General features: G+C 41.2%; 1 long non-coding RNA gene across 1 annotated transcript; it reads left to right on the top strand.

Moving 5' to 3' along the window:
• Positions 1–445: 445 nt before the first annotated feature.
• LOC132209231 (uncharacterized) lies at positions 446–3,121 on the top strand. The gene is made up of 2 exons (XR_009445320.1): positions 446–930; positions 1,678–3,121. It is a non-coding gene; the product is annotated as an uncharacterized LOC132209231 (long non-coding RNA).
• The last annotated feature ends 2,375 nt before the right edge of the window (positions 3,122–5,496 follow it).

Raw genomic sequence — 5,496 nt, 5'->3', positions numbered from 1 at the left:
ATTGTTCTGGGTATCACAGACATGTGGTTGTAAGGGGATAAGTGTTGGGAACTAAATATCCAATGATACATGTCCTATAGAAAGAACAGACAAATGGACAGAGATGCCAGGGTTGGCTTGTGAGTAAGAAATGGGGCAACGCTGAAGGAACCACAGGTCTTGAGCTTGTTTATTAATGACTTGGAGGAAGAGGTGAATGTGCTGTGGCTAAATTTGTAGATGACTCAAAAATATTTGGAAAGACAAGGCATGGCACAGAAACAGAGATTTACCAGGATGTTACTTGGATTGGAATGTATTAGCTTTCAGGAGGGCTTGGTGGCAATGTTGTACAATAATAAATGTAATGAGATCAACCATGATCTCACCGAATGGTGGAGGAAATTCAATGGGCCAAATGACTTTTTGAGTGAGTCTTGTTGTTTGACAATGAATTCGTAAAGGTGTTTTTTTTTTGTCTCTTGGATGAGATGTAAAAATGAAATGTGTACGCTTCCTTTTCATCTGGCAATAAATAATCGTTCTGAACGATTTCCATTGACTAGTGGCAATCTGACAAGCATCACGATGTAAAGAGATTCTTAGCTTCTTTTTAATTGTCAAGTTATTCTTTGGAATTAATTCAGCATATATTTTTGCATCTCAGGAATTATATTCATCACTGCATCTCAAAAAGTACTCTGTTGTATGATAACAGCATTTTAAAGAACACTCTTCAATGGTTGTGATTTTCAGTTGCCATAACACACATTAAATTACATTGTTGGCCAATCTGTCCATGATTATTTCATTGTCTTACATTTCAAACAGACAAGGAAATATTGGTGATGCAATGAAGAGTTTGATGATAAAATATAATTACTGTTACGGTTTCCTCTTGGACGAAATATTCTCATCAAATTGACTGGTGAAGGAAATGGGACACTGACTGTGAGTACTTTGAGTGTTTAAGTGACTCCTAAAATGAAAATTATGACCTTGATTTCTCTTGCATGCAGATATGAAGAGACTATTTTAAAAATCCTCTCGGTTCGTGGTTCAGGCATAAAGGTGTCACATGTATATTTATGTATATACATGTACATGTGTAATCTGAAAAGAAAATGACGATAAATCACTTGTTACAAGGTGAGAATGAGTTATCCAGATAGTAAGAACTGCCAAAGTTGGTGTCTGAGATAACACATTGTGGAGCTGGGGGAAAGCAGGCAGCATCAGAGGCTCAAGAAAGTTGATGTTTTGGGTCAGGACCCTTCCTCCAAAATGGAGGGTGGACGGGAGCTCAGAAACAAATAGTGTGGAGAGGGAGGAGGTGCTGGGGAAGGTAGGTGGGATGGTGATAAATGAGTACTATCCAGATTGGAACAGATTTACCCCAGAAGGTATTGAATACAAGTTCCAAATCACTCTCAAAATCCTAGTGACTGTTAACATTCATGTTTTTTTTGTCTGTGTGTTTCAGTAGTTGCATGTCAGTTTGAATGGTTCATTGAGAGTGAGGAACCTATGGACTCACACACACCAACATGGAATTTAATTCAAAGAGTGACTCCTCTTCAAAGTACTTAGTCGCTTTTAAAATCTTGACCATTTCTGCTGTCTAGTTGAACAAGTGTAGCTGAATACTGCTTCAATAGGAATTAGTGTTTAATAGGAACATATTTGTGAAACTTACAGTTCCTCAAGCTTTAGCATAAACTGGTGGAGACTTTCGGCGCTTGCAAAAAGGCTCACCTCTCTTAATACTGAAGGAAAATTGGAGTTTAAAAGTAAGTTCATCCGCTGTCGGGGAATGAAATGTTAATGTTGACTTGAATATAATTTTTAAAAAAGTAATATATTTGTGTAGCACTAAACTCAAATTAAAATTTGGATATGCCAGTTGACTCCTGTTTGACACTGTATGGAATGGCGGTGACATCAGATTCAGTGATGATTGAGAATCTAAAGAATATGAGGATAAGATTTAACATCCAAATATCATTGAACTCTTCAAGGAATGTATTACTGGAAAAGGGGGAAAGCATGTATGTCTATTAGAATTGAATACACTCTGAAGGCGGTGGCACAGATGAAACAGACCTGTGTGCTAAAACTTATCACAAATTTCACATTGAATGGAGCAGTTTAAACAGGCTGGAGGAAGCAGACATGCCAGCGCAAACTTTTGAATTTGTGCATTCTGTTCATAAACATCAGCAAAATTGTGGGAACCTGTTTATTCTTTCTCTTTTATTGCACAGAACCATACGATTACACTAATTTTGATTAGGAATTTAAAGATTATGAGCCCCGTCCGTTTGACTCGCAGTTTGGTACCATAGGTTGGTACGATCTTCGTTCAAGAAGGAAGAGGGATGTTCCAGACACAGAAAATCGTCAAACCATTTACTACAAAGTCTGTTTCTGCTTAGTATTAATTAATGCAGTTAACATTTTCAGATCGACATGATTGCAGAATGGAGTCAATAAAACAAATTCCATCTGATATTCAACATAAATTTTAAGTTTGGAATAACAAGCTCACAAGAAAGATGACCTGGTTTTAGATATCACTTGGGACCACAGACTAACAGACAAAGGAACAAAGCAAAACGACTCTGCGATTTGATGTAGAAACTCCTGACTCCGAAGCCTGCAGCCGCCCTCCAATTCTCAAGTCAGAAGTGTGTCAATGATGGTGCAGATCCAACAACACTGGAAACGATCTTGAGTCTAGACCAAAGCAGCCCCTTGATTGGCACCGTATCCATTCTCTCCACAACTAACTCCAAGACACAATAATGTGTCCATATACAAGATGCACTGCCACATTTTTTTCCAACTATTCTTACACCCGCCTTTCCAGACTTAGAAAACTCATCTTCAAGGTCAAGGACATCAGACATGGTAGCACTAATCCCAGTAAAAATCACCTCCAAGCTACTCTCAAACTGATTTGGAAATGAATGATTGTTCCTGAGTCAATATTAGTAATCTCTTTTGGAACAGCATTGTGGGCCTGTCTACAGCAACATGAAGCTGTTCAAGAAGTCAATTTGTGCTGGACAATCAGCAACAGCTATGTCTCATTAAAGAATAAATAAATCGGAAAGAAATCCATCTGAGAGTCACAAGCAAATGGGTAACTTTTTTTTGTTCACTCTGCAGCTCGTGGGCTATTACCAATTTTGACAATGACAAATGAAGCTTTTGTTTGGTTTGCTATTGATAGCATCTGTCCACAAAATAAAAACAATTGGCATCAGAGATAATGGGAAGTGCAGATGCTGGAGAATCCAAGATTACAAAGTGTGGAGCTGGATGAACACAGCAGGCCAAGCAGCATCTCAGGAGCACAAAAGCTGACGTTTCGGGCCTAGACCCTTCTTCAGAAAAGAGGGAGGAGGAGAGGGCTCTGAAAGAAATAGGGAGAGGGGAAGGCAGATTGAAGATGGATAGAGGGGAAGATAGGTGCAGAGGAGACAGACAAGCAATAAGGAAGGAGAGGATCAAATACGAAGGTAGGCTAGCTAGTCATATCAGAAATCATAGTAACAGCTTCTTTCAATAGAACATAGAACATAGAACAGTACAGCACAGAACAGGCCCTTCAGCCCACAATGTTGTGCCGACCATTGATCCTCATGGATGCACCCTCAAATTTCTGTGACCATATGCATGTCCAGCAGTCTCTTAAATGACCCCAATGACCTTGCTTCCACAACTGCTGCTGGCAACGCATTCCATGCTCTCACAACTCTCTGCGTAAAGAACCTGCCTCTGACATCCCCTCTATACTTTCCACCAACCAGCTTAAAACTATGACCCCTCGTGCTAGCCATTTCTGCCCTGGGAAATAGTCTCTGGCTATCGACTCTATCTATGCCTCTCATTATCTTGTATACCTCAATTAGGTCCCCTCTCCTCCTCCTTTTCTCCAATGAAAAGAGACCGAGCTCAGTCAACCTCTCTTCATAAGATAAGCCCTCCAGTCCAGGCAGCATCCTGGTAAACCTCCTCTGAACCCTCTCCAAAGCATCCACATCTTTCCTATAATAGGGCGCCCAGAACTGGACGCAGTATTCCAAGTGCGGTCTAACCAAAGTTTTATAGAGCTGCAACAAGATCTCACGACTCATACATAAGAAACAAACGTGAGGCAAAAGTAGACACTGGGCCACTCCAAATTGATGCTGGAAGGCAAGTGGTGGGAGATAAGGAAGTAGCTGAAGAACTTAATAAGTACTTTGCGTCAGTCTTCACAGTGGAAGACATGAGTAATATGCCAACAATTAGGGAGAGCCAGGGGGCAGAGCTGAGGATGGTAGGAATTACAAAAGAGCAAGTGCTAGAAGAGCTAAAAGGTCTAAAAATTGATAAATCTCCTGGCCCCGATGGGCTATATCCTAGAGTTCTGAGGAAGGTGGCTGAGGAAATAGCAGAGGCTTTGGCTATGATCTTTCAAAAGTCACTGTAGTCAGGGAAAGTCCCAGATGATTGGAAAATTGCTGTTGTAACTCCCTTGTTTAAGAAAGGATCAAGGCAAAAGATGGAAAATTACAGGCCGATTAGCCTGACCTCGGTAGTTGATTAAAATTCTTGAATCATTGTCAAGGATGAGATTTCGAAATTCCTGGAAGTGCAGGGTCAAATTAGAACAAGTCAGCATGGATTTAGTCAGGGGAGGTCGTGCCTGAAAAACCTGTTAGAATTCTTTGAAGAGGTAACAGGTATGTTAGACCAGGGAAACCCAGCGGATGTTATCTATCAAGACTTCCAACAGGCCTTTGATAAGGTGTCTCACAGGAGGCTGCTGAGCAACGTGAGGGCCCATGGTGTTCGAGGTGAGATACTGGCCTGGATTGAGGATTGGCTGTCTGACAGAAGGCAGAGAGTTGGGATTAAGGGCTCTTTTTCAGAATGGCAACCAGTGACGATTGGTGTCCCGCAGGGTTCAGTGGTGGGGCCGCTGCTGTTCACCTTATATGTTAATGATCTGGATGAAGGGACTGGGGGCATTCTGGCGAAGTTTTCCGATGATACGAAGATAGGTAGACAGGCAGGTAGTACTGAGGAGGTGGAGAGGCGGCAGTAAGATTGAGACAGTTTAGGAGAGTGGTCCAGGAAATGGCTGATGAAATTGAATGTGAGTAAATGTGAGGTTTTTCACTTTGGTAAAAAGAATACAGACATGGAATATTTTCTAAATGGTGAGAAAATTCGTAAAGCAGAAGTACAAAGGGATCTGGAATTCTTGGTCCAGGATTCTCTAAAAGTTAACTTGCAGGTAGAGTCCATGATTAAGAAAGCGAATGTAATGTTGTTGTTTACCTCAAGAGGGTTGGAATATAGAAGCAGTGATGTGCTTCTGAGGCTTTATAAAGGTCTAGTTAGGCCCCATTGAGAATACCGTGTCCAATGTTGGGCCCCACACCTCAGAAAGGACATACTAGCCCTGGAGCGTGTCCAGCGGAGATTCACACGGATGATCCCTGGAATGGTAGGTTTGACATA

The sequence above is a fragment of the Stegostoma tigrinum genome, unplaced genomic scaffold (assembly GCF_030684315.1).
Source record: "Stegostoma tigrinum isolate sSteTig4 unplaced genomic scaffold, sSteTig4.hap1 scaffold_73, whole genome shotgun sequence".
NCBI lineage: Eukaryota > Metazoa > Chordata > Chondrichthyes > Orectolobiformes > Stegostomatidae > Stegostoma > Stegostoma tigrinum.
This window is presented reverse-complemented; position numbering and strand designations above follow the sequence as displayed.